This window comes from Scyliorhinus canicula, chromosome 11 (genome assembly GCF_902713615.1).
Source record: "Scyliorhinus canicula chromosome 11, sScyCan1.1, whole genome shotgun sequence".
NCBI lineage: Eukaryota > Metazoa > Chordata > Chondrichthyes > Carcharhiniformes > Scyliorhinidae > Scyliorhinus > Scyliorhinus canicula.
The window spans coordinates 58621933-58633544 of record NC_052156.1 but is presented as its reverse complement, the minus strand read 5'-3'; the positions used below and the strand labels follow the sequence as shown (position 1 = coordinate 58633544).

Genomic DNA, 11612 nt, shown 5'->3' with positions numbered 1-11612 from the left:
GAAGGGCTTTTTTTTGAGTCAATGAAGAAACACGCATGTTTATGTTGCACCTTTCACAGCCTCAGGATACCCCAAAAGCATTTTACTGCCATTAAATACTTTTAATGTAGAGACACGGTTATAAGGTATGAAACAAATAATTTGTGCACAGCACAATCTTGTCAAACAGTGATGAGATACTGATCATATAATCTGTTTATAGTGTTATTGTTTGATCACTGGGGAGATCATTCCTGCTTTTGTTTCAGATATAGTCCCGTGGGATCTTTTATGCCCGTCTGGAAGAGAAGATAGAGCCTTGGTTTGACATCACATTTGAAAACTGGATCCTCCGATAATGCAGCACTCTCTCAGTACTGCACTGGTATGTCAGCCTAAATTCTGTGCTTTGGTTACTGGGGTGAAACTTGAACTACAACCTTTGGCAAATCTCAGCTGGCTGTTGGTACAAGGAAAATCTAAATCAGGACTAATTCCCATCAAGGTTACTCACCCTCCAAGATTGCCCCTGGAGTCTGCAGATTTAAAGATTAATCTCCAGATCACCACTGCAAACATTAAAGCGGTGGATGCTTTTTCAGATTCTTTGAGCACTTTAGTTTATCAGTAATAAATACTTCTGAAGTCGGATAACAGGCAGTTTGCCTGGTCAGGTTGATTGAAGATCATGTGATGACATCTGCAGGAATATATCCACCCAAAGTGGCAATCCTAATTGCTATATTCTTTAATCTTTAGATGATTGCCAGAGGAACTTCAAATATGACATTTCTGGAGATGTCAAAGTATTGATTAGCTCAATTTTCTTGACAGACAATATAATGGCTAATTGATCAATGAGGAGAGCTGAAGCGAAAGGAGGAAAAAATGGTGACTTTAATGAAACAAATGCTTTGCCCATTCGATCCAAAAATTCTGGCAAAATATAGTGATGCAGTCATAACAGTGAGTTTAAATCAAACTGTCATACTTAATTAACAGTAAAAGCTATTTTCATTAAGCTTTCAGTCGAATGCAGTTCACTGAAGTCACTTAAAAATAATTACATTGTACTTCGATTTGATGATGCATCAAAACAGAGAGTTCTTCCAGTTTAAATTAAATCCTCACAGCTCGTTAACAATAAAGATATCCGCATCAAAATTTCAATAGAGTGGTGCACTGAAAGTTCAATTAGAAACAGTTTCATGATACAGTTCATTGTCATCAAAGCAGATAATTAATTGGATAATTGACTAATCTGGATAATTGATTACCTAATTGGATAATCTGAATTTTATAAACTAATTGATACACTCCTGCAGAATCTAGACGATACACCTGTATATCCAAACACATCAACGTGGATTTATCCTGCATATGAATATTTTGTTTTATTAATTTGTGTGTAAAGGTTTTCTCCAGAATGCCTCAAAATTCATTAATTAAAGCAGGCCCTGTAGAATCTTTGACATACACATGACTATTAGTTCCTCATTAGAGTTGCACTTGGTTCAGTGATAACGATGTCGTGATAACGATTGATTGGGAGGCAGATGTAAAGAATATGAATCCATGTTAAATGCAGCAACGGATGTGGGCAAAAGTAATAGATGAAAACCTGACCCCCTCTCTGCATCCCTTCATCCAATGGCCGAGATACCCCATTGGCTGATGCCAAAATCGTGAAACACAATTGGTCGGAGAATCGGCGTTGACACCAAAATTGAGGTGAGCGATTCACGCCAGATCGCAATTCTCCAGTGTCTCAACAGCAGCGTCAATGCGTTCCACTCTGCGTGTGCAGTAAATGGGTTTGCATATCATTAATGGGCCTGACCCAATATTCTCTGGGGCCTCCGAGACTCTCCGCCTCCACCGGGGGGAATTCCAGAGGCAAGGTTCACTTGTGGTTTCAAAAATCATGAAACAGGCACCGTGGCTGCTAAGGAGGAGAGAGAGGGTACGGAAAGTGTCCAACATCGCCATATTTTGCTGACAGTTGTGCCGCTGGCCGGGGGGGCTTCTGTCAGGGCCAGGGTAGCAGTGGGGGCTGGCCAGGAAGTAGGCTGTGGAGTTGGGGTGGACGGACATGGAACCCCATTACTGCAGCCTGCAAGGCAGCCATGCAGCTGCGCACGCCACTGACTGCCCACTGTGAACGTATGGGTGCCTACCCATGGTCTTATGGGTGTCCATCCAGGCCACCCCCCTAGGTGCACTCTAGCCCCAGCCGCTCCATCAACGGGATGGGTGCGCTTCAGTGCAACCAGTGCCATCGTGTTGGCTGGGACGTGTGTGTGTGGGGAGTGAACTGTGTATATGCGGCTGCAGCTTGTCAGCCTCCTGAGTGTCAATCACAGACCTGCCGAATCAGACACAGTTTTTCCTTTGAATCGGACATGTTCCACGTGGCGCCGGTACTAGCCCCTCAATGGTCGCTGAATCGGTCAAGGTGCGGCGCCAATTTTGCTTTTGTGGAAATTCACGAATCCTGCCCCAGCGTCAACATTTAGTCTCAGAAACGGAGAATCCCGCCCAATATCTTTCAAGATTATTTGCCAACAGGGGTAATAATTATAAGTATCCCTTCCCTATTGTCTGAGTTCACGTGAGCATCCTGACATATGGCTCAATGGTGAAATTATCAGTGCCTGGTGTGCTGATGTCCACCTACTCACCATTTTATCAGATACAGATCTCAGAGGCCTAAACGCCACATCTGTTATCACTAACATTTAATAATGTGTCTTTGAGACACAGGGCGCGATTCTCCGCCCCCCACGACGGGTTGGAGAATAGCGGGAGGGCCTTCCTAACATTTTTCCCGACCTCCCGCTATTCTCCCCCCCCCCCCCCCCCCCCCCACGGCCGCCCCACAACACGAATCGCTGCTCGCCGTTTTTTTACGGCGAGCAGCGATTCGATTCTCCCCTATCCGATGGGCCGATTTCCCAGGCCTTTACGGCCGTTTTCACTAACTCCAACATACCTGCTCTCACCGTTCGTGAAAACGGCCGCAAAGTGCCGTTCTGGAGAACCATGGCACCGATTGGCATGGCCGCACCACGGCCGTGCCAAGGGTGGAATGGGCCCGCGATCGGTGGGCACCGATCGCAGGCAGCGGGTCCGAACCCCGCGCACTCTTTGTTCCTCCGCCGCCCCGCTGGATCAGTCCGCGGGGCGGCTGAGGGGCATACCGGCCCGCGCATGCACGGGTTTCACGCATATGCGTGATGACGTCATCCACGCATGCGCGGGTTGGAGCCGTCCAATCCGTGCGTGCGCGGCTGACGTCATCGTGCGCGTCAGCCGCCGTTACCCTTGGCACGCGGGCTTAGCGAAGTTCGCTAAGCCTGCAATGCCGTGGTTCACGAGGCCCCGCTGCTAGCCCCGACCGGGGAGCAGAATCGGGTCCCGGGAGGGGGCGCGGAAGCTGCCGTGAAACACGGCCAGTTTCACAGCAGCCTTCACGACTCTCCGCATTTGCGGAGAATCGCGCCCACAATATGGGCTTGCGCACAGACAATGCAAAAGATTTGTCAGTGTAGATTTCTCATCTTCTCCAGTCAAGAATTAATCTGGGAGGGGTGATATGAATTCACAAGAATGAAAATTAGGTGGTTTCTAAAAGGGGGTAAACTATCTCATTAGGTGACTGCCCTGGCAATGAAGATGGAAGTCTATCCCATCATTTTGTTAAACTTTATATTAATGAGGTTTCTCAACACAATATTGCCAGGCAATAGGTATGACATTTTTAAAGGATAGGCATGCAAACCACAAGGTTACAAACAAAAAAGAGCTTTATTGTAAAGGTATTTACTCCACAGGCTATCAGGATGGGCAGTCGTTTGCAAGCACAAACGGGCGATGATTTCAACAGTACATCATTTGATTGGATTCTTAAAGTGACCTTGTTCCAACAAGGAACAAATATGAATACACAACACTTTCCATCCCTTTTACATTGGAGGCTCCTGCAATGAAATACAATATACTGTTAACAATCAAAATTTACAATGTGAAAAATTAATTAAGACAACAGTAAATAAATAAGTTAAACGTTTCAGAGGACGTTGATTTTTACGTGGTTGTCGGTGACACTCAGGTATTGTATTGACTGCAGCCTCTGGTATTTTTGGGTAGTTTGAACGTCTTCTGTAGTTCTCTCAACCGGTGTCGACATAGTTGCAAAGGTTGACTCAGTGTTGAAGCGTCCTCAGCTTCCACAGGTTTTTTCTGCTATTGTTAGATTCTCAGGAATGTCTAGGTCTTCACTTAGCACAGTTTATTGCAGACTCTCCGTTGACTCTGTCTCTACCAAACTAGTTCTAGTTGCTAAACTTTGATCAGTGTGTCTCCTCCACACTATGTCATCCTTAGTTTGAACAGTGTAGGAGACCAGTCCTGTCTGTGCTCAGACAATGGCAGGTATCCACTTCTCACTGGTCGTATAGTTCCTTGCTAATACCGCCTGTCCTTTCTGAAAAACATGAGCGAGGACTCTCCACAATTGCGGCAAAGTGTTGACGCCGGCGTAATCACCGGAGTGTTTCACGCCGGCGTCAACGGGCCTCTTGGCCCAGCGATTCTGCAACGCACAGGGGGCCAGCACGGCACCGCAATGCTTCATGCAGCTCCAGCTGCTGATACGGGCCCCAGCACTTCCGGCCGTGGGTCCGCGCATGACCGTGCCGGCTGGCCACGGATCTGCGCACGCATGTGGCGGTCGTTTTCGCGCAGGCCCCTATGCAACATTGCGGAGCCCTACAGCGGCCCACAGCGGACGAATTTAGCCCCCCCCCCCCCCCCCCCCCCCGGAATGCACGTGCCCGCTGATCGGTTGCCCCCGATTGCGGGCCTGGCCGTCATGGAGCCCCCCCCCAAGAGTCTGATCCCCCAACCCCCCTGCCTCATCGACCGCGCCTCATCGACCACGCGCACGCGCGACTGGCGTCGATTCTCCAGTCGCCGAAGAATCACATCTCGGCGTCGGACCTGATCACGGGCATTCTCCGCCCCCGCGCCGATCGCGATTTTGGCGCGGAGGTCAACCCAGTTCCCGTGTTGCAAAACCTGACTTTGTTGTTTCCTCTCAACAATTTCTCTTGTCTTAGGCGGCTTCAGAAAATCAAATGCTGGCGTAACTGGGGCGGGGTTTCTCCATTGGCCGAAGCCAAAATCTGGAAAGGCGATTGGGTGGAGAATCGGTCTTCACTCCAGAATTGTGGCAGGTGCCGGATTCACGCTATATCTCAATTATCCGGTGCTTCGACAGGCGTCACTGCATTCTACTCCACAAGTACAGTAAACGCTTTATGCATATGATTAGCGGGCCTGATCCTCCGGGGCCTCCGCGATCTTCGGCCTCCACCGGGGGGAAGTCCCAGTGGCGAGGTTCACTTGTGCTTTTAGAAATTGGGAAACAGGCGCTGTGGTTGATGAGGGAGTGACAGGAGGTAGGACAGGGAGAAATGTGACTGCGGGCTGCCGGGCTGGACACTGGCCGGGCTGGTTGGGGGTGCCCAGGAGACAGGCCGCGGAGCCGGGGTGACCCTCCACGGGACCAGGGTGTCCAGGTATGGACCGCCATTGCCGCGGCCTGCAAGGCAGCCATCTTGCAGTGTACCCCACTGACTGCCCTCTGTGGCCCATGGTTCGGCAGAGTGACACCTGCACGCAGCTGCTAGATGCTCGCCAACAACCCCTCATGCAGTCACTGGCTCTGCGAGGGAAAGGGGGAAAGGGGGAACAGAAAATGCACAATATTAGACAATCCAACACCTACAGCACAGGGGGTGGGTAGCTGGTGGCTTCAGTTGACAGGGCACCCGGCCATGGTGGCCAATATGGGTGCTGACATGGTGCAGAGTTGGGGTTCAGCCACCCTCCAGATGGGGGGGGGAGGAGTTTGCGGGTGTGTGGAATGGGGGTAGGCGCTAGGGGCACCGTGCTGCCCACTCTGGCTACCATGAGGAGTGCATGCAGTTTTTTTCGGCACTGCTGGCTTCCTTGTCGTGTTGTCCATGGCTCTGACCACCTCTGTCACCTGCGTCCATGCATGGCGAACAGCTGGCAGCCTCCTGCCCACCATGGGGTACAGGGTCACCCACCTCTCCTCCATGACATCCAGCAGGGTCTAGATTTGGGCATCCATTAAATGCCGCTCTTTTTGCTGCCATCTTGTTGGCTGGGTTGAGTGTTCATGGGAATGATGTGTGTCTATGCGGCTGCAGCTTGTCAGCCTCCTTAGTGTCAATCCTGAACCTGGAGAACCAAGCACCATTTCTCATTGGAATTGATTATTCTCTACCCGGTGCCGGTGCTAGCCCCTAACAGTCAGTGAATTAGTCCAGGTGTGGTGTCAATTTTGCTTTCGCAGAAGTGCACATATCATGCCCTGGCATCAACACAGTCTCAGGAACGGTGAATCCGGCCCGTGACGTTTTATCGTGAGTAAAGCCAGAGAACTTTTGAGTTATTGAATGTGTTATATTCCTGTATGTCATCAGGAATTGGCTTAGTTGTTTTGACAATGATCCTTGCTCATGGGTGACCTTCAATGAATGCTTCACTGTCTGAACAAACCTTTCAGCCAGCACATTGATGCAGGATAATAAGGAGTGGATCGGATGTGTTGGATTCTGTTCTCCTTAAGATAATTAGTGAATTCTTGTGAAATGAACTGTGGCCCATTGTCATAAACACATTGTTTAGGGTACCCGAATCTTTCAAAAATCTCACCCAGTCTTTCTATTGTTCTCTCCAAGGACATAGTCTTCATAATGGCGACTTCAGACCATTACGTGCGCGTCTGCCTCAATATAAAATAATTGTCCTTTGAATGGTCCGGCATAATCTATATTACCTCTTTTCCATGCCCTTCTGGCCATTCCCATGGATGTAATGGCGCTAGTGGTGGAAAGTTGTGGATCTTTACACAAGCCAAATACATGCCCACCTTCTCCTCAATTTCCTTATTGAGTCCTGGCCACCAAAAATAGTTTCTGGCTATCTCCTTCAACCTTGCTATCCCACACTGATTGTCATGAAGGTGGTTTAGGACACATTCCCTTAATAACGATGGAGTGATGACCCTCATTCCCCAGAAGAGGCAATCAGCCTGTACGGATAGTTTGCGTCTTCAAATAAAATGTGGTTTCAACTCTGAGTTTGCTCCCATGGTCTTGCCACGAAGTACCATGTCCAAAACTTCTGACAGGAGTGGATTATTTCTGCTATACTCCTTAACTTCTCCTGCAATTAACTTCTTCTAAATAGAAACTATTACCACTTGAACTATTCATAGACAACTCGTTAGGTAAAGGTAATCTAGAGTGTCCATCAGCATTCCCATGGAAACTTGATTAACGATATTTTATCATGTATGTATGTGTAAACAACAGCAATGTCCATCTCTGTATTGGCCCCATGCTGGAGACAGAATACCGGCGAGCGGCCCAATTATTGTTGTCAGTGGTTGGTGATCTATTAGTAAAGTAAATTTCCATCCATATAGGTATTGGTAACATGTTTGATTCTGAAGTTGATGCCTAGATGTCCCTTCTCAATCTGTGCATTGTTCATTTCTGCTTTGATCGAGAATCTTGATGCAAATGCCATTGGCTTCTCATCACCATTGAGAATTATGTGAGTAGCCACTGTTTCCATCCCATAAGGTAATGCGCCGCAAGCCAGTTGCAATAGTAACTGCGGATCAAAGTGTGTCAGGACTTCTGTCTTTAGTAGTGCCTCTTTAGCTTGTACAAAGAGTTTCTTGCCCTGATCCACCTATTTCCATTTTCTGTTTTGGCCCAATAAGTTGTTTCAAGGCTTAAGAATAGTTACTAGATTAGTGACAAACTTTCTATATCAGTTTAATTAGACCAAAAATGACAGTTATTTACATTTTGAGGTGCCGGTGCCTCAGTTATGGTTTTAACTTTTGAAGGTGATTTGTGCAGTTCCTTTGCATCTTTGTCATGCCCCAGGTAATCAGTAGAAGAATTGACATTTACCCTGTCTCGAGCTACTAAATGAATACATTTCGTCAGTGTTCACTCAGGAAAAAGATATATTGTGGAGGAGAATGCTGAGACCCAGGCTATTAGAATAGGTGGCATTGAGGTGCGTAGGGAAGAAGTGTTGGCAATTCTGGACAAGGTGAAAATAGATAAGTCCCCGGGGCCTGATGGGATTTATCCTAGGATTCTCTGGGAAGCCAGGGAAGAGATTGCTGAGCCTTTGGCTTTGATTTTTAGGTCATCATTGGCTACAGGAATAGTGCCAGAGGACTGGAGGATAGCAAATGTGGTCCCTTTGTTCAAGAAGGGGAGTAGAGATAACCCCGGTAACTATAGGCCGGTGAGCCTAACGTCTGTGGTGGGTAAAGTCTTGGAGAGGATTATAAAAGATACGATTTATAATCATCTAGATAGGAATAATATGATTAGGGATAGTCAGCATGGTTTTGTGAAGGGTAGGTCATGCCTCACAAACCTTATCAAGTTCTTTGAGAAGGTGACTGAACAGGTGGACGAGGGTAGAGCAGTTGATGTGGTGTATATGGATTTCAGTAAAGCGTTTGATAAGGTTCCCCACGGTCGGCTATTGCAGAAAATACGGAGGCTGGGAATTGAGGGTGATTTAGAGATGTGGATCAGAAATTGGCTAATTGAAAGAAGACAGAGAGTGGTGGTTGATGGGAAATGTTCAGAATGGAGTTCAGTTACGAGTGGCGTACCACAAGGATCTGTTCTGGGGCCGTTGCTGTTTGTCATTTTTATAAATGACCTAGAGGAGGGCGCAGAAGGATGGATGAGTAAATTTGCAGACGACACTAAAGTCGGTGGAGTTGTAGACAGCGCGGAAGGATGTTGCAGGTTACAGAGGGACATAGATAAGCTGCAGAGCTGGGCTGAGAGGTGGCAAATGGAGTTTAATGTGGAGAAGTGTGAGGTGATTCACTTGGAAAGAATAACAGGAATGAGGAATATTTGGCTAATGGTAAAACTCTTGATAGTGTGGATGAGCAGAGGGATCTCGGTGTCCATGTACATAGATCCCTGAAAGTTGCCACCCAGGTTGATAGGGTTGTGAAGAAGGCCTATGGTGTGATGGCCTTTATTGGTAGAGGGATTGAGTTCCGGAGCCATGGGGTCATGTTGCAGTTGTACAAAACTCTAGTACGGCCGCATTTGGAGTATTGCGTACAGTTCTGGTCGCCTCATTATAGGAAGGACGTGGAAGCTTTGGAACGGGTGCAGAGGAGATTTACCAGGATGTTGCCTGGTATGGAGGGAAAATCTTATGAGGAAAGGCTGATGGACTTGAGGTTGTTTTCGTTAGAGAGAAGAAGGTTAAGAGGTGACTTAATAGAGGCATACAAAATGATCAGAGGGTTAGATAGGGTGGACAGCGAGAGCCTTCTCCCGCGGATGGAGGTGGCTAGCATGAGGGGACATAGCCTTAAATTGAGGGGTAATAGATATAGGACAGAGGTCAGAGGTGGGTTTTTTACGCAAAGAGTGGTGAGGCCGTGGAATGCCCTACCTGCAACAGTAGTGAACTCGCCAACATTGAGAGCATTTAAAAGTTTACTGGATAAGCATATGGATGATAAGGGCATAGTGTAGGTTAGATGGCCTTTAGTTTTTTCCATGTCGGTGCAACATCGAGGGCCGAAGGGCCTGTACTGCGCTGTATCGTTCTATGTTCTATGTACCCTTCTGTACTGGTAGTCCGTAATCTTCTAATCTCTGGAGTGTGTGGTGTTCTTTGGGATTCTTATTATCAAGATGGATGTAGTAGTGTTCATAAAGACCACAGAAGCTAAATTTCACAATTTTTCACACATACATTCATCAATAATGCAAGTTTGGTACATGGAAATGAATGCATATTCTGAAAGATTAACAGTGTAGTCATTAACTTTTTCCCATTCGTGAATTGAATCTGTGCTCAATATTCACTGTGGTAGTGTGGAACATAACCAATAAGTCATCAGTTCTGTAGATCAAGTTTTCGACTGGCTGAACCACCTTTGTTGCCTGACGTGGTCTTTCTTCTGTGCATGTGGTGTTGATTTCCTGTCTTCTTTGCCTGAAAAACTGGTTTGCCTTCTGGTCTTTGAGCAAATACCAACTCTTCCAATTTGTTGGAATGCTGTATTTTCCCAAACAATGTCCTGCAATTCCTTGCTCGTCTGCTGTCTGGTTGCTTTCCATACTGCATGGTTAGTCAAGTGTGACTGCAAGTCCAAACACTTTGTTATCATTGAATTGCAATGCGTTGGTTTCTGTTGTTCTGTAGTTACTCTTTGTGTTGTCAAGATTAGTTCCTTTTGGCTTATCTGATTCATCTTTGAGGTCTTTTATGTCAGTTCCCTTTGGATTATCTAACATATCTTTGAACTTTGTGATATCAGTTCCCTTTGGATGATCTGATGTATCTTTGAGCTTTTTAATATCAGTTCCCTTTGGATTATCTGACATATCTTTGAGTTGTTTGTTCTTCTCATCTGGAGTCAACTTCTCCAAGATGTCTTCAGTTTCTTGTGAGCTGTTGATAATTGATAATCTCAACTGATTTGTTCACTGTTGTGCTCTCATTGTTAACCTCTGTACAGTCCAGCTGAGAGCTGTCAGTCTCACTGTTGTCCTGCACAGCTTGTATGCTACTTGTGATCACTTCCTCACTACTTGCAAATAAAGTGGATAGACTGTCATAGTCTTCCTCTTCTGGCTCGTCATCTGTTTCTTTATTGTCCTCCTCGGATGACTGCAGCATCATATCTCGAGGGCAGTTACAATAATCCTTTGTCTTCATGCTGTCTGGAATGTACAGTCACTCAACGACATTCAGGGCTTCACACCCTCCCACTCCTAATATGGACTCTCGCTTTGTGTCTACACTGGCAAATTGCATGATGTGAGTTTGATTGTACACCCATGCTTCTAGGTCAGATACCCCGAGCGTTTCAATCATATTCTCACTGCAGGCAATCAATCGTTTTGGTTGATCAATAAACTGTCGATTGAACTCTCAGGCGGTTCAAATCGGAGGGACTGAGGAGATTGGCACTCTTTCCCATGATGAGCTTGCAGTTGATTAATGTGGCAATCAGCATCACTGGAATTGGCGCTGTGGTTTAGATGGTTAAAGCGCCTGTCTCATAAACAGGAGATCCTGAGTTTGAGTCTCAGCAGTGCCTTCATACCTTTCAGGGCAGCACGGTTGCACAGTGGTCAGCAGTGTTGCTTCGCAGTGCCAGGCTCCCAGGTTCAATTCCCGGCTTGGTCAGTGTCTGTGTGGAGTTCGTACGTTCTCCTAACTGCTATACTTTTATACGTTCTGTGTCTGCATGGGTTTCCTCCGGGTGCTCCAGTTTACTCCCACAAGTCCCGAAAGACGTGCTGTTAGGTAATTTGGACATTCAGGAATTCTCCCTCTGTGTACCGAACAGGCGCCGGAATGTGGCGACCAGGGGCTTTTCACAGTAATTTCATTGCAGTGTTAATGTAAGCCTACTTGTGACAATAAAGATTATTAATTGTCCATCTGTTTTCAATGGTATCAGCATCATCAGCTGTCAGATTACTGTTATCCAATGTCGCAGCGATATGCAATTC

General features: G+C 46.8%; 1 non-coding gene across 1 annotated transcript; it reads left to right on the top strand.

Annotated features, from left to right (window-relative positions):
• The first annotated feature begins 11120 nt into the window (after positions 1-11120).
• Positions 11121-11194, top strand: trnam-cau. The gene has a single exon. It is a non-coding gene; the product is annotated as a tRNA-Met (tRNA).
• Positions 11195-11612: the final 418 nt, after the last annotated feature.